This window comes from Triplophysa rosa, unplaced genomic scaffold (genome assembly GCF_024868665.1).
Source record: "Triplophysa rosa unplaced genomic scaffold, Trosa_1v2 scaffold34_ERROPOS4128799, whole genome shotgun sequence".
NCBI lineage: Eukaryota > Metazoa > Chordata > Actinopteri > Cypriniformes > Nemacheilidae > Triplophysa > Triplophysa rosa.
Window position 1 is genome coordinate 85,120 of NW_026634355.1, and position 18,342 is coordinate 103,461.

At 43.5% G+C, this 18,342-nt stretch overlaps 1 long non-coding RNA gene across 1 annotated transcript; it reads right to left on the reverse strand.

Moving 5' to 3' along the window:
* Window positions 1-11,842: 11,842 nt before the first annotated feature.
* Window positions 11,843-12,882, reverse strand: LOC130550512 (uncharacterized). Its single transcript, XR_008962438.1, has 3 exons — window positions 12,840-12,882; window positions 12,328-12,374; window positions 11,843-12,223 (listed from the first exon to the last, which is right to left on the reverse strand). It is a non-coding gene; the product is annotated as an uncharacterized LOC130550512 (long non-coding RNA).
* Window positions 12,883-18,342: the final 5,460 nt, after the last annotated feature.

Below are 18,342 nucleotides of genomic sequence, written 5' to 3' on the forward strand. Positions count from 1 at the left end.
GTGTACGCCTATAATGTGACCCCTCATGCCTCGACTGGTTACTCTCCTTACTATATGCTGTTTGGGATGGAGCCACACTTACCAGTGGATGCCTTATTGGGTCAAGAGTCAGTGAGAGAAAAGGAGCCTACCTGGTTGGCCATCCACAGGGAGCGGCTTCGGGACGCACATGCTAGAGCACGAGAGTATGCTAAAAGGAAAGCGGCAGACCGTGTTGCCAAGCGTGAGAATGAGGTATATTGTCCAGAAGTGGCCTTTGGTCAGCAGGTGTACTTACGATATCGTCCCCTTGGACGGAACAAGATCCAGGACGCGTGGGCACCTACAGTATATCAAGTGATGGAGGTTCATGGTACAACCTACACTGTGGCACCAGTGGAGGGAGGTCCTGCTAAAAGAGTCCATAGGTCCGACATCAGGCCCTGTCCAAAGTCGGTTCCAGTGCCGATGCCAAGGAGCAGAGTTACCCCTGTGGCAGTACCCACCCCTAAAGTGATGGAAGAAATGCCTTCATCGTATGTGGAGTGTGTACTCGTGGAGGAAACCAGAAGGACTGAGAAGAACCTGGCAGATCAAGCATGTGGGGAGTCTCCGCAGGCCAGCGCAGAACCAGGGGATGGTGTGGAAGCTGTAGTGGAGGAAGAACATGAAAATTGTGAGAATGTGCAAGGGATTAATGAGGCTGGTTGTGTCAGAGAGCGTATCCAGGCTGAAACTGAGAGAACCGATTTACCTCCAGATGTGATGGTGACAAAGCCGGTCCCAGTTCTTCGATAGCCTCGGACCGAAAATCCTTCGGCAGAAGCACCCTGCCCCTTCCCACGAAGATCTCAGCGCTCCACTGCTGGTATTAACAATAATCTGAACAGGCTGCCAAAGTCTGCTTGTAATGCTGTTTCTATCAGTCCCGATGTTCTTTCCCAGGTTTTAGCTGGTATAGTTTTGTATACATCTGGGAAACTACAAGGAGTAGTTGATAATTAAATGGTGGTTGCTGTCACCGAGGACGATGACTGTAGGCAGGGGAGAGTGTAACCGGGTGAAAGTAAAATAGCCCACAAGCTGTATATTTGCCCTCTTTTAATCCCCTGTGCATGTAAAGGTAATATGTGAAAAGGTGTGGCGGCTCCTTTAAGTGATTATCTCCGTGTGTGTGAGAGAGAGAGCGCCTATGCGAGCGTAAGAAGCTGGGAAGCGAACGGGCCTCGATGTGGTGAGAAAATACGTTTATAGAGTTCAAAAGACGTTAAAATAGTGATAAATATCACTATTATCAGAGTGTATTGATTTGCCTTAAGGGTCTGGTCGGTGGATTGTTGCGTATTTTGCACGTCCGTTCAGCTTTCTCATTAGTTCGTGGGAGATGTCTTCACATTAAGTGTGCTCTTCAGAGGCGTCTGAAGTTAAGAGCGTGAGTGTTTATTTCAGTTTACGGTTATAATATACACTGTCATGTAACTCATATGTCGTCTGTGTTTATGTAAAGTTGCAAAAAGTTACTTAATTACACTCTCGTATTGTATTAGAGGGGAGAGCTGAAGCACGTTTACTCGCACGTGAGCTGCGGTCCACGTGAGCACTCGGGTTTGAGAGACTGCCGCAATGTGAGTTGTGATGATATGTTTCTTTGTTTTGTTTTATATATCTGTTTTTTGTTTCTAACGGAATTGAACTGTGTTCAATGTGTATTTGTGAATGCTTTTGACCTGATGTATGTAAGCAGCAATAGTATAGTATGGTTTTAAGTGCTGCAGATGTGCTGCATGTGCTTATATGTCTTGCAGTTGTTAACGTGGATTGTTCCATGATGTGTATTTTTCTGTTTTCCTTTTCTCTATAGTCACTACCGTTGTTTATTTGGGGTGGTTAAACATAACTATTGTTATTGAGCCACTGAACAGGCAGACTTGGTTTTTGTTGTTGTTTTGTTTTGTTTTTCTTTTACTTAATACTTTGTTTACCAATTGACTGATGCTGAATTTCTCATGTCCAAAATGTGGCATTGTTTCTCCTAAGCCTGACTTAGTTTTTCTTTAATGCTGCATCCCTTTCGGGTGTAGTCGGGAATAAAAGAACCCCAGTTAATGTGTAGTCAGTGTTTTGTCTTGATTAACAAGTAATTATAAACCCGGCCACATTTAATTATTTAATGTCTCTGCTAAAACAATCAATCACGAGACCCGAGCCATAAACGAGAAATAAGATTATTAAATATCTATATCTAATATCTTGTTGAGGACTTTCACTGGCCATCAAGCACAAATAGATAAGTGGAACTTTCGCATCTTTCATGCATTGTGATGGCAAACAGTTGAAATGCCTACTACACCTACCAGTAACTTAATCACATAAAAGCTTCATTATTTATTAGCCGTGAGGCACTTTATTTCAACTTTCTGAACATTTCCATAATTTGCGCTACAACAAATAACAAATATGCCTTTTCATTCTGATGAGGGAAGGGAAAAGGAGACAACATGTTTGGCAGAAGGTAGATTCGAACCGCAATCATGCTGATGAGTCGTACGTTGCCGTAACCCCTAAAACACTCAAGCTGGAACTTGCTCCAAGTATTTTGAGTACTTACCGTCTCTGCTAAAAAAATCAATCTCAATTGCGAGAAAATTAGAAAGCAAATAAGATTATTAAAGTCTATATCTAATAGCTTGCTGAGGTGAGGACTTTCACTGGCCATCAAGCACAAATAGATAAGTGGAACTTTCGCATCTTACATGCATTGTGATGGCAAAGAGTCTAGAAATGGAAGGCAACCCCATACGCCTACAGTAATGGTTTAACCCTACCGCTCAGCAGCCAATAGGAACCATCACGCTTACACGTTCAAACTGGTCAAGTGGCCGGATGGCTCAAAAACACGGGAAATTGACGTCTGACGTCACGCGTCGAGAACACGTTGTTTGCGCGTAGAATACGCGTCGATTTTTCACGGGTAAAGTACACGTACTCTACGCGCAAACAACACGTACTCTACGCGCAAATATGGAAAGCCAGGAGGGTAAACAACACGTACTCTACGTGTTGTTGACGTGTTAAAATTCACGCGTTTTTGACCCTCCTTGGCTTTCCATACGTTTATACTCGCATGTGGGTCCACCGGACCGCGAGTCTCTGCTGACTGACGCGCATCTCTCATATCCGCTGACTGCACGCGCGTGCACGCGCATCATGTACTGTACAGACAAAAGGTGCACTGTAGTTCATCTCTCGCTGCTCCGTCTCCATGGGGTATGTATGCCAACAGTGATGCTATTAGCATCATGCTAAACTCTGACACATGCTAAACTCATGTTGAAGTCGTTCACTCTGTGTAAAACAAACGTAAATTCCATTCAACCTGATTCCTTGTCTTACGTTAAAACTGTGGTTATTTCACCTAGGTAAAATGACATTCAACACGACTTCTACTTGTTTTAAAAAAAACAAAATATAAAAAAATGAATAAATCAACCAATATATGTGATATATATATATATATCTGATTGAGTTCTTTACTAACACAAAAAACTGCAAATACATATACATCTTTAGAGTAGAATTCACTCATAAGATTTTTTAACTTTTTTATTGAAGTTGCAGCAAAAATCAACCCACTTCTTTCAATCCTACAGACACAAGATAAAGACAATTTATTTTACATTTCAGAAAAAAATGAAATAAAGCAATGTTAGTTTCATAAACGGAAACAGACGAGAATAACGTTGAAGTATTTTATTGTTATCTTAGACTTTTGTGAGATGAGTACAAAAATAAAAAAGGTAAATTAAGTGACATGTTGAGTTAAATTTTATTTTTTGTACTTCTTTTCAGTCACAAAGTTATTCAATTTAAGAGTTGTTTGGGAAAGAGAAGATTCTGTAATTTAATGCAGCTTGGAGAACTGCATTTAGGGAAATTTGGGGAAATTGTAATGTTCAATCATTTATTCAATAAAAATAAAAAAAATGTGCATTGAAGAAAAGTTAATATCAGAATCAGAATCAGAAGAGCTTTATTGCCAAGTGTGCTTGCACACACAAGGAATTTTCTTTGGTGTTGGAAGCTTCTAGTACAGACATTCAACACAATGACAATACAATATAATACGATTTACAGTCTAAAAGATTCTAAATTGTGCATATATAAAATAAAGACTATTTTACAGAAAATGGGGGATAATAACATATAAGAGACATTGTACAGGGTAGTATATAGTAGAATAAACATATTAACAGATTGTATGTACACTTGTGCAAATGGATAATTTAGTAAGTAGTAATATGGTTTTATATACAGTATACTGTCAATTATAGTTTGTGGATAGAAAATCGGAATCGGCAGGTTTCACTTGTAGTAAAATCGGAATCGGCAAAGAAAATTGCAATCGGTGCATCTCTAATATATTCCCGTAATTGCTTGCTTTTATATCTAGGCCTATATAAACCTAATCGCTTTACAAACCCAGCCTAAACTATCCTCCCAAAAAACGCGTGATACATGCGAAAGATGGCAACAGCTAAAGAGATCGCTCTGCAAACATATAAACACACAACGCCTCAGCGGGTATAGTGTTGTTAAAATTGCAGAACATAAGTATTTTGTTGCCGTAATACTACTTTTGTGCACTGAATGGTGGGTGTTAAAGCAGCAACGAGTAACTTTTTGACCTCAAAATAATGTCTCTAAAATTATTTTAGTGGTAGGACAACTTTTAACTGGATGAATTTTACTGCCGTTACTACCTAAGCAGCATCCTATCGGCTGAAATTGCACTTTGAAATTGTAACTTTGGTGTTTGGGCCGGTACAAACCCCGCCTATCCCCTGCTTTACGGCATACGTCACGTTTTAGTCGTAGCCTGGGAGAAGGTGGTCAACAGCAGAGCTAACAGTAAGACGAAACTATCCAAAACATCACCATGGCAGAGCCAGGCAAAAAACCAAAGAGGGTTTTGTCGGAGGAAGCAAAGAAAAGAAAGCGAGAGAGTGATCGGACGCGAGGCCGGTCACGAATCAATATCGGACGGGCTTACACTTGGTGACGCGAGCAGCAAGAGGCAACGGGTTGCAAAACGGATGCAGACCTAGCGGTCCGGCTCCTGGATTTGTAAGTGTTATATGTACATTTTTTGTTACTGTCCTGTACTTTTGAATGTATTTGTTATTAGTCTGTGTCATTGGCGCAACACCGGTTCGCACTTTGTAAGCGTAAGGTAGCTGAGAGATAATATATGGTTGCCGGTGTCGATAGCTAGCATGTTGTCGTGTCTCGTCATGAATGTGTGTAGTGCTTGTAAATAAAGACTAAACAACCACACTAAACGTGTTGTGGTAAAAAGTAGCAGATTATTTTGTTCAGACCAGTAAACCACGTCAATGTTGAACAGTTCAAGTCCATGCGTTGTGTTTCGGGTAAATACAAATGTTCCATGTAGCTAGCACACTCTGTGCTAACTTCTAACAATCAGCTGCTACCCCCGAGTCTACTTTGAGGTTGTAGTATAGAAGAACATATGGTAACACGGACTACCGTACACATCACCGTTTCGGATTGTTGCAAACAAACACGTAGCGTATGATGAGTTACTACGGAAACCGGATGTGGTAATACACTGACCAAAACAGAGGTGTGCAGTTACGAGGCACCTATCTTCAGCACATCCATGTTTGTTTCGTTGGTCATGCGTCTCCTAGCAACGAGGCGCGTGTTTGTTGCGTTCGGAAACTCTGCTAGTGTATGATACCAGTTGTGTAGTGTATTTTAGCATTAACCGTTTTAGTGGCGTAACTTTGTTTTGAAAAGTGGTGGGGACAAAGACGACACAAACAATACTTTAATGAATTGTTTCTGTAATAACTCGTTGGGAATATTCATGGGCGTCACAAGCGCGAAAAATGTAGGTTACTCCTCCTCCAGTAAATAGTGTAAAAACTGCGCCGCTTTATCGACGGCTTCAGTGGTGTAACGTTAGTGCGAAAGACGCATGACAAATAATATTGACACTGCTGTGAAGCAGGTTCGAATCCGCTTAAGTCACTATTCTAAATTTTCACATCACATATCAGATCTGCTTCCATTTGGTTTTTAAATATATCATGTTTTCATCAATAGATAATTTAAAGCATGTTGTGCTTTATTATATGTAAGGATGGCTGTTGCCGTACGTAATTAAACGCATTAATTCGTGATAAAATAAAAACTACTGAAACGAATGAGTGTTTTCCCCATGTTAAAAATTTGGTGTTTGACACAGATTACCTTTCGGTGGGTCAAGCATTGAGATAAGGACAATGCTAATAAGGACAAACATTCAAGTATACAGGGGAAACAGATGGAAAAATAATAGGCCTATTTTTAAAAAAATCTTATTTTCACTTATTACTACGGGCATTGCCAGATAGGCTACAAATATACAATGAACTTTCTAAATTTTGTTTTGAACTCATGAAACTACAAAGTTGTGACTTTTTCCATTTATTGGAGTTTTCTATCAAGTATCAAAATGTAATTAATCTTGCAATAGACGATAGCAACAACATGTCGAGAACAATAAGGACGAATAGCACACAAGTGCAATTAAGCGCAAAATGTTTGGTACATGTATGACTTGAACAGCCATTTTCAAATATTTTCATCATTTTATTAAAAATAAATACCTTTACAATCCGATATGTGATAGGGAAAAAGTTCAGCAAACAGCTGACCCAAACCCACGACGACATGAAGCAGGGGCGTAGCCAGAACTTTTTTTTAGAGGTGGCCAGGTAAGACCCAGTGATTTTTTAGGGTGACCAAAAAATCCTTACAGACAGAAATTCTTTAACTTCTACTGTAATTTACACCAATTCTTCATTACACATACTTTGCTGGTCAAACACATACACAAAGAACGTAAAGTAAACAATTTATTTGCAATGCTTTCATGTGCTAACATTATTTTAAAATAATTTGCTAGCTATCATTTGAAGTTAGCATTTTTTTTATAGAAAATAAACATTGCTGTACCCCAATTTAAACTTTCGCAAAAATGTAATTAATGAATGAAATCCAGTTAAACAAGACTGATTTTACTGACCTGATCCTCCTGCTCGCGATGAACTTCTATGGTACACAGACAGTACACTGTCACGAAGCGGTTAGCAGCTGTTCAGCTATAGCGCTCAGACTGTTTGCGTCAGTGCGTCAGCGTATGACATCATATTAACACAAGTAACACAAGTAATGTTCTCGCGTTACTTTCAGTGCATACATTAAATGATCTGCGCAGCACTCCGACACAAATCTTAAAACTGCTTCGCACAACAAAGGTGGCCAGATAGGTTGCCATCCATCATTCAGGGGTAGCCGTGGCCACCATGTAGCTACGCCCCTGACATGAAGTGTGAAAGTGACCTATTAGTCAGATATGGTGACCCATACCCGAAATGTGACCTCTGCATTTAACCCATCCAGAGAGTAGTGAACACACGCACAGCAAGTCGTGAACACACGTACACCCGGAGCAGTGGGCAGCTATCACTGCAGCGCCTGGGGAGCAAGTGGGGGCCCTGCCGGCCCTGGGAATCCCGCCGGCCAGGAAATCGAACCGGCAACCTTCTGGTCACGAGTCCGACTAACCATTAGGCCATGACTGCCCCCCCATGAAGTGCTTCACGCTCTACGCCACTGGAGAAATATACTTTCTTGTGCCTTTCTAACACTTTTTCTATTCCAATCTGAAACTGATGGGTGGAGTTAATGCCTCTGCTTACAAAGCTGGCTACTTGCATGGTAAATAGACACTCCGTTTTTTTGTTTCTTCCAATAAGTGGTGAGGACAAATTTGACTTTAGCAAAAAGTGGTGGGGACATGTCCCACCCGTCCACCCGCAAATTATGCCTATGATACTGTTTACAAAGTCGGCAAGTGTATGATGCCTAGTTTTTAAAAATCTGTTCAGCCATTAAGTGCTGAGAATTCATGAAATGTACTCCTAGTTCCAAACTTAAATATAAAAGCAAGTTATCAAATTTCTTGAAGCTAAAAATCACGCTTACTCTCCCAATTATTTAAGACAGCTCGAGAGGTCTCTTAAGTGCTTAGGAGTTGCCACTAGGGACTTGTGATGGCGCTTAGGAGACAGAGACATGTGGTGGAGAGAGGGGTTGGCCAATGGAACTGTATCATTCCACATTATACACGCATAAATTCGGTAGGCCTACTCCCCTGCATAGGCGTAATTGCGGGTGGCACTTTTTTAAAGTATGAATTTGCGAAAGGCATGAATGAAACAACATCTACACATCATTTTTCATAATCTAAATAAATACATTTAACAAACATCTTTCTGCGCAAGATAAAAGGCACGCAGTCCGCACATGTCATTAATGCTGCGCACATTCGAGTTATGCTCTATGGGTCATCAGTACTGTTGCGCATTCTCATTATGCTGTATTGCTATGGATCCTATTGTTATACTCTATTGCAATGCATTTGCATTATTTTTGAGTGTTCTCATTGTGCTGTATTTTGTTCTCAATGGTATGTGTGATTTCACATGCAAGAAAACATTTATACCGAAAATAACATTGTATTTAAAGCGAAAGTAGGCCCTACTCGACTAAAGCAAATAAAAAAAATGTCAGCACCGGTTTAAAATGGGTAATTAAGAAATGTTGGAAACGTGTTTTTCTTTCATTTCCAATGTCTATATCATAATGTATTCTCTTGAAAATTCTTTACTGTCATATGTGTGTTGAATATAAACTCATTTTAGGAATTTCACCATTTAATGTGAATGTATGGAGTCAAAGTAGGGTCACATATATTTGCAACAAAAAAGATTTGCAAACAAAAAATAAGTTTTGCAAAATAAAAATGAAAATTGAGCAAAGAAAATACAACTCCAAACCAAAATAATGAATTGCGAAAAAAAATGTTTTGCAAACAAAAAGAAGGTTTTGCAAAAAAAAAATTAAGTACTCAGAAATAAAATATTTTTTTCCCAAAGAAAACCTTTAGCAGCAATGATTTTGCAACACATCTTTTCCTTTGCCATACCTACTAATTCATTTGCACCGCACCTTTAATTCTGCGTTTCAGCCACCAGTGCTTTTGCGACTCGGTTTTTCCTTTGTGCTTCACTTTCCTTTGCGTTTGGCTTTGTGGCCCTGGTTTGATGTGGGGGCGGAGTCAACTGATTGGGGCGTGTATAACGGGTCTGGGCATGCCTTCCTCATTACATCATCAGTGTGAGTCACAGTAGACAACAGTGCAACGGATCGATCGTTATGGCAGAGCAGAGGAGGCAGATCTCAAGTATGTCTAGGTGATTGTCTTTACAATTAAACCTGTGTTTTGTTTTTGTTTGTTAACTAAAATGTATATTAACACGTTTGCTCAAGTTAAAGAATTTAGAGATCAATAAATGTGGTGTTTTTTTAAGCAGTATGAATGGCTGCTACATGTATTCTACAGGCCAACAGACAAGTGATAATCAATCTGCCAAAAACGAAATGGTTATTACACTTGCACTGTATAAAATGCTATATATATTTACCTGCTGTATTAGCATAGTTGTAGTACATACACCATGGTTAAACTATGGCTCCTGTAGTAAAACCATGATAAATGGGTCATAGAACTTCACTCACTAGTAGATATGTGCCTGGTTAACCGCGGTTACCACTAAATCCTACTGAAACCGAGTTGGCTGCGATAATGCAAAATATCGTTTGTCCGTGAAGCACGGCTCTGGGATCAGTAGAAATGCTGCTTGATCTAAAAGCAGTGTGAGTTTAAGTCGCTTATAACGTGCATTTAAAAAAGCAACACCCGTCAAACATGATCATTATAAATATACTTTATTATCATGAAAATACCCGAGGAGGCTTGAGGATCAGTGATGAAAACATGTCCTTAGGCATTTCCTAGAACTACTTCTGTTATGGTCTTCTTCTGCGTTGCGTATTTGGAGTTTCTGCATGAGAGCGCCCTCTGGCTTTCGGATGCAGCAGCATTTTACCGTACTGCACTCACAAATTGTGCATAAATCACGTGACATATATTTTCGATTAACCAGGCATATGTCTACTCACTAGACTTATAAATTATGACTTGCTTTAACTTGCTGATTCTCTGTACTCAATGCACATCCTTGGCATTGTTGTGCATGTTTATATTAACTGCGTTATTTGCTCTTTACTCTGTGTCTCATATGCAGATGCCTCTGTTCAGACACAAGACACTTTACATAGCTTAGATATTACAGTAAGTATATTTATGGTTAGAGAGGTTCCATGATTTGTGTAAACATTTTAATGCTCATATAAGGAGTTAATAATTATGTTGTTTTTCCTTTGTTTTGGCTACAGGTGCTCTGGAAGAAACGCAATGAAACATCCAAGGCTCAACTCACACGATCATTCTGTTTGATCATTTACACACACTGGATTCTTAATCATGTTACTTGGACAATCACTGTTTTTGTTTTGTGGTTGTTAAGAATAAGTACCTTGTTTGTCATCAGCTGTTAACTGCCCGCTGATCTTCAGAAAAATTATCCAGTTCTTGCACATTCTTTGCTTTACCAGCATCATATTATGATATAAGGCTCAGCAAAATGTCTCCATACCGATGCTTACCTGGTCTGAACTATATCTGCATGAGGGACACATCTGCTACAACCAGCATTTGGTCATATTTTCAAACAGCATATTTTATTTGAACTTTTATACCTCAACAAAATGTTTGGTATCATATGATTTAAGCAGAATTGTAACAATCAAAACAGAGATGTAAAATCATCTCAAAGCAGTTTAAAGGTTACACTTAAAAAATGATTTTAGGATATTGCTCACTTTATTTAAACAATTTATTTTTTGTTTTAACACCATTGTATTAGGTTTTATGTTCAAACACAATTGCATTGTGTTAAACGGACTAAAAACAGTAATGCTTTGGCTTAACTAAATGTTTACATTTTAAATTAACATGTTTCAATCAAGTAGATCAAAATCACATTTGATGCTTGTTCAATTTACTAAAATAAATCAAGTAACACAACATTAATTAATTTAGTTGTATTAAAGTAGCGTTATTAACTAGGAACAGGATTTCCACTTCCCATCATGCTTTTCACGGGGCTGAATAGGGAGAGTAAAAGTTGCAATAAAATGTTATTTTATACATCTTTTATCAAAATGATGAAACAGGGATATTTTTTCATGTTTAATACTCTTTTATGTTTGTATTTAAAATAGTTTCTGGTATGTTAATGTTTTTTGGGGGTTGCCATTGTGGTAAAGTGTAGAGCATGTGCTTGGGTTGAGGACCTGCTAACCAGATTTAAAATTGCTTTAATAAAAAAGCAGGTACTTGGGGTATGCCGAAAGTTTAACAAAACCAACTTCTGGCTAACTCTGAACAATAAGAGCTTTATTTAGCTTATTTAGTGTGTTAAAATAACAGCTAATATCTTACCTTAAACCAGCTTAATTCAATTATGGACAGCGGTTCCACATAATGGAAACATGTTATCTCTACTTAAATACTTTTAGTAGGATGAACTTATTTGATTCAAGTTATTTAGACATTATTTGGACATGGTTGTTTAAGTTTACTCAGTTCAGTTTAGTTCATCATACATTAAGTATTTGAGTAGAGATAACATATTTCTGTTGTGTGGAACCACTGTCCATAATTTAATTAAGTACGTTTAAAGTATCATTTTTTTCAGTGTACTTGTAGTGATACAGTATGTTAATGTGCCTATTCCCCATCACAAAACTTTCTGTTTTATTCTTGACTAACTGTTTATTTATATTGTTAATAAAACAAACACATTTGATACTTTTAAAGCACATTTTGATATCACTTTTATATTGAAAAGGTTACCGTTGATTACTTACTGTGCAGACACGTGGAAAACTGCATAATAATACTAAAAAACATTAAACTAAAGCATGTCATCCAACTGTATTTTGTTCCGTCATTTGTGCAAAATAGCAGTGTAGGCTTTCAGCCTAATGTTCTTATAATGTACGCCTTTCTAACAGTGACTTTATGATGTAAAGAACTTTAAGAAACGTATACACGACTATTACAAAAAATACAAACATTCACTTATGCTCAATCAGGTAACATTATACAGTATATTAAGAATCCAGTGTATGTAAATGATCAAAAAGAATGATCGTGTGAGTTGAGCCTTGGATGCTTCATTGCATTTCTTCCAGAGCACAACACCTGTAGCCAAAACAAAGGAAAAACAACAGAATTATTAACTCCTTATATGAGCATTAAAATGTTTACACAAATCATGGAATCTTTCTAACCATAAATATACTTACTGTAATATCTAAGCTATGTAATGCATCTTGTGTCTGAACAGAGGCATCTGCATATGAGACACAGAGTAAAGAGCAAATAACACAGTTAATATAAACATGCACAACAATGCCAAGGATGTGCATTGAGTACAGAGAATCAGCAAGTTTAAGCAAGTCATAATTTATAAGTCTAGTGAGTGAAGTTATACGACCCATTTACCATGGTTTTACTACAGGAGCCATAGTTTAACCATGGTGTATGTACTACAACTATGCTAATACAACAGGTAAATATATATAGCATTTTATACAGTGCAAGTGTAATAACCCTTTCGTTTTTGGCAGATTGATTACCACTTGCGTTGTCTGTTGGCCTGTAGAATACATGTAGCAGCCATTCATACTGCTTAAAAAAACACTGCATTTATTGATCTCTAAGTTCTTTAACTTGAGCAAACATGTTAATATACATTTTAGTTAACAAACAGAAACAAAACACAGGTTTAATTGTAAAGACAATCTCCTAGACATACTTGAGATCTGCCTCCTCTGCTCTGCCATGACGATCGATCCTTTGCACTTTTATCTACTGTGACTCACACTGATGACATAACGAGGAAGGCATGCCCAGACCCGTTATACATGCCCCAATCCGTTGACTCCTCCCCCACGTCAAACCAGGGCCACAAAGCCAAACGCAAAGTAAAGTGAAGCGCAAAGGAACAACCGAGTCGCAAAAGCACTGGTGGCTGAAACGCAGTATTAAAGTGGCGGTGCAAATGAATTGGTAGGTACTGCAAAGGAAAAGATGTGTTGCAAAATCATTGCTGTTAAAGGTTTTCTTTGGGAAAAAAATATTTTATCTCTGAGTACTTAATTTTTTTGCAAAATTTTCTTTTTGTTTGCAAAACATTTTTTTTTTCTCTCAATACCTACGTTTTATTTTGCAATTCATTATTTTGGTTTGCAGTTGTATTTTTTTGCTCAATTTTTATTTTTATTTTGAAAAACTTATTTTTTGTTTGCAAATCTTTTTTTGTTGCAAATATATGTGACCCTACTTTGACTCCGTAACACTTCGCTTAAATTACGACGGAGCTGCTTTATAACCAACTTTTAGGCACAGCTTTGAGCCAAGAATTGTTTTACTCTTAAGTCAATTCTTAGCAGTGTTCTTGTAAGTAATTCTCAGAAGCTTGATATATACGGGCCCAGCCCTTATGGAAATTTACCATGGATTTACTACAGCTAAAATTGAAAAACCTTGGTTTTACTACAGTTAAAACAAAAAAACATGGTTACTGTAGTAAAACAATGGTTATCACAAAATAACCATGGTTTTGAAAACCACGTTTTTTGTCAAAACCATAGTAAACGATGGTTACTGTAGCAAAACCATGGTTCCCTTTCTGTCGGTCTCTCGACGTTGTGTCAAACCGACAGAATGGGGTTTGTCTTGAGAACCTATCATCTTCTGAGTATTTAGAAAAGGCCAATGAAAATTGGCGAATGAAATTGGCATGCTGGGCTCCTCCCCGGATGTCCGGGTATAAGAGGGAAGCCGGCGTGCTCATTCATTCACCTTTTTGTTCTTCAGAGCCTACGCATCTGGTGAGCTTCTCTACGATCTTGGTGATCATTCTTTCTGCTGGAATCTACGACGTGGACAGCGGACGGTCCCTTCCTGCAGTGACTCTCCCCTGGGCGTCTCGGCAGTTCCGGAGGTGTTCGAGCAAATTTCCTTTTCTAAAAGAGCAAATTTCTCCAGCGTGGCTTGTCCCGCTGTTCTCATGGGTGCAACACACTCATCGAGGAGGGGAATGGACACAATGCCTGCTTCCAGTACGCTGGGGCAGACGTTGTGGATACGTCCTGCCCGCACTGCGGGCGGTGACGATTCAGACGTTGCGTCACAGGTGGCTGTGTTCCCACGGGACTCAGCCACCACCTCGTTTGCTCCCCGTTCCGTGGCGGCAGGACTACGGCCCTGCCGTCCGCTATGGCAAGCAGCGAGGGTGATATTAGGATTACTGTGAGCGATAATCCGCCAGCCACGGGCTCACGGACCGTTCACACCTCGTCTCGCTCGTCTGACCGTTCCCCAGGAGACGGTCCGCCGTCTTATTCCTCAATCACGTATTCGGACACGATGCGTGATGATGAGATGTCTCTTGCAGCATCGGGGGGTGACGTACTGCCATCCGACTCCGACGATTCCTCGGGCTCCCTCCCTCGGGGGGTCGAGCCCAGGAAAAAGCGGATGTCGAGATGTCGGCCATGCTTTCCCGGGCCGCCGTGAGTGTTGGGTTGCAGTGCCCGCACTGCCTCTCCCGGCGCTCGCGGCTGGCTACATGGCGCCTCGGGTTTGAGCGCGGCTCCAAGCCGCGCCCGCCCCCAGTGCCGTGTTTACCGGAAGTGCATGAGGAACTTTGTAAGACCTGGAACGCCCCTTCCCAGCACGTTTCACGTCAAACAAAGTTCTGTCACCCTCTCTTCACTCGAGGTTGAGACAGCTGGAGGATACTTCGGTGTCCCCCAGGTGGAGTATGCCGCTGTGGTGCACTCGTGGGGGGCTCAACCTAGACTCCCGTCCAAAGCATGTGGTGTCTCGGCATCTCTGGTGTCGAGAGCTTACATTGCGGCGGACCGAGCTGCCTCCTCTCTCCACGCTATAGCTCCTGCCAGACCAGGGCGTTGAGAGAGCTCCACGAGGGTAAGACCGACCCAGCGCTTATGCAGGAACTCATGCGCCGCCACCGACCTCGCTCTACGGGCAACCAAGGTGACTACGCGGGCCCTGGGTTGGACGATGTCCACACTTGTGGTCCATGAGAAACTCCTCTGGCCAATCCTTGCGCAGATGAGTAACGCTGAGAAGGTCCGCTTTCTCGACGCACCCGTCTCGCAAGGGGGGGCTGGTTGGTGTTACTGTCGAGCCGTCGGGGGGGGGCGCGAGACCCGCACGCGGCCTCCCCCGGAGGGTTCTCGACAGTAAGAAGCAGTCCTTCGTGCCGCAACTCGGCCGCCTCGGCCGTCGAGTCCCGTGCACTGTCTGCTTCCCAGCAGCCCTGGTCCTCTTCAACGCCCTCCAGCTCTGGTGCCCCCCACTCAGGCGGCCCCCCCTGGAGGAGACAGCAAAGAGGAGACCATCGCCCCATCAGCAGCCGCGGCGCAGCGGCTGTCATGGGAAGACCTCAGGGGGATCGAGGCTACCATTGGGCCCGACCCCAGCCACATTGCTGGGAAGTCGGATAGGGACGGATCCTGCCCCGTCTCTCCATCTGCTGGCCCCCTCCGGGGGGCTGGCTCCCACTTACTCTCAAAAAGGAGAGTTTCCTCTCTCTCTGGGTTACCACAGCCGCTCTCTCCCTCTGTACGACGGTGAACGGCAAACTCGACATTGCGTCATGGCGAAGCGCAATGTCGAGTATAAACACCAGCCCTCAGCACTCTCAGTCAGACAGTGCGTTGAGCTGCGCAGTCGCCAGGCAGGAAAAACAGCAGAGCCGATCTCCTCCCCGGGGGACCTCCCCCGGCAAGGAATCCGTACTGCTAGCCATCGAACCACCCCCCCCGGGGGACGATGAAAAAGATCGTACCTTAGTCCCCGTCTCATTCTGGGTGCCTGTCCGGCTTCCCAGGCTGTCAGACTGGCTAGGGAAGATGATCCGTCACGGCTACGCGATTCAGTCGCCTCACGCCTGCCAAGTTCAGCATCCGATATACCTCAGTCAGAGGCTAGGATGTTCCCGTACTTCGGGCCGAGGTCGCCACCCTTCTGGTGAAGGGGGTGATCGAGCCCGTCTCACCAGACGAGATCTTCAACGGGTTTTACAGCCTGTACTGCATTGTCCCCAAGAAAGGCGGGGGGTTGCACCCTATCTTGGGTCTGTGTGTTCTGAACAGGCACCTACACTATAGCTGCCTTTCACGTTGATCACGCAGAAGCGCATCCTGACGTCCGTCAGGTGTCAGGACCGGTTCATGGCACTCGACCTGAAGGACACGTACTTCATGTCTCGATCCTCCCTCGACATCGGCCGTTCCGATGGTTTGCGTTCGAGGGATGGGCATATCAGTACCGGGTCCTCACCTTCGGTCTGTCCCTGTCTCCACGAGCCTTTACGAAGGTCGTGTAAGCCGCCCTCCTTCCCCGTAGGGAAGGAGGTGTGCGGGTACTAACTATCTCGACGACTGGCTCAGTTTTGGCACACTCTCGAGATCTGTCGTGTACACACAGGGACCTGGTGCTCCGGCACCTAGATCGGTGGGGCTACAGGTCAACTGAGAAAAGAGCAAGCTCTCCCCGGTGCAGAGCTTCCCCAGGGGAAGGGGCACGTTACGGCATCCCAGGCAAAACCTGGTCTCCATGTCTGGACGGGACGAGGAGATCCTGAGTGACCCACCCCCGGTCCGGTTGGGACGTCACTCAGGCTAAGGGCTTCGGCCACTGGGTGGCTATACGCCCATAGGTGGCGCCTCTTCTCGTCCTGGTGCTCTTCTCGGCGAGAAGACCCGCGGAGTTGCTCGGTCGGGTACGACGTGCTGGGTAGCCTCTGGGACAGCCCGACCTGGTCATTAGGTTCCTAAGGGGCGCGAGAGGGTGACCATCTTACCCGCACTCCGTACCCTCTTGCGACCTAGGTGGCGGGCCTCAAGAGGCCCCGCCCCCTTCGAGCCTCTCGGGGTTGCCGCTCTTTCTCAGTCTTGATAAAGACGGCTTTCCGCATTGCGCTCACCTCCAAGAGGGTAGAGGATCTACTTGCACCCTCCGTGTCCACAGATTGCCTAGAACTCGGGGTTGGGATTCTCACGTCATCTTGAGACCCCGCCCCGGCTACGTGCCCAAGGTTCCCACCACTCTCCCGAGAGACCAGGTGTTGAACCTGCAGGCGCTCCCCACCGGGGAGGAAGACCCAACCTATTCGTGTTGTGTCCAGTACGCGCACGGCGCCTCTACTTGGACCGCACGCAGAGCCCAGAAGCTCTGAGCAGCTCTTTGTCTGTTTCGGAGGTCAGCAGGAGGGCTGTCTCCAAACAGAGGCTGGCGCACTGGATCGTGGATGCCCTCGTTAGGGCATATCGATCTCAATTCGCCCCTGCCCGTTGGGCTGGCTCAGGGCGCCTCTCTGGCAGACATCTGCAGAGCTGCGGGTTGGGCTATGCCTAACAACTCCGTGAGGTTCTAATACCTACGCGTGGGACCGGCAGCCGGTAGGGCTTACGCCTGCGGAAGCCCTTCCCCCTCCGGGGGGAGCAGTGGCGATCTTGCCTCACTTCTTTCCCTCGGGTAAAGAACAGGCATTTCATCCATCACTAAGCACCCTTCCAGGGGACAGGCTGGGCAGAGCAGCCCTGCCCCCTTAGGCTGGGGAATAGTTGAGTTATCTCCCACATAGCTCTAACCGGACCTAGTGCTCCAGACGTGGTAACCCTCCCTCCGTGGGCTGTTCCGTCTGATGTATCCTCATGAATGGTTCCCACCTTGGCAACCCATGACCTCCCCAGGTGGACTACCACCTTGCGGTTAACTCCTGCAGTCCGCACATTCCTCCCATGAGTTCTCCCCTGATGGTGAGACCATGTGGTGTCTCCACTATTCCTCCCTACGGTAGGTAGTGGCCTCTGCAGCGTTTTTCCCCCAGAGGGGAATAATGCTTACCCAGTGGCCCGTACGGTGCCGGGCGGCTTCTCGCCATTTAGAGAACTAGGCCTCCGCCCGTGACGGCCGGTGATAGGGGCTTCCCAACTTTGTGTAAAGCTCTGGGTCCCCCTACCTCTCCACTGGAGGGTCATAATTTCGTGTTAGCGTCTTCGTCTGACTCGCCCAGGCCAGTCAACGTCGCTCCACAGATATTGTGACGCGGCTCAGTGCTGTGGAGTTTTCCATAGGAACCCCATTCTGTCGGTTCGACACAACGTCGAGAGACCGACAGAAAGGGAACGTCTTGGTTACGGATGTAACCTCGGTTCCCTGATGGAGGGAACAAGACGTTGTGTCCCTCATGCCACAACACTGGCTGCCCACCCCAGCGG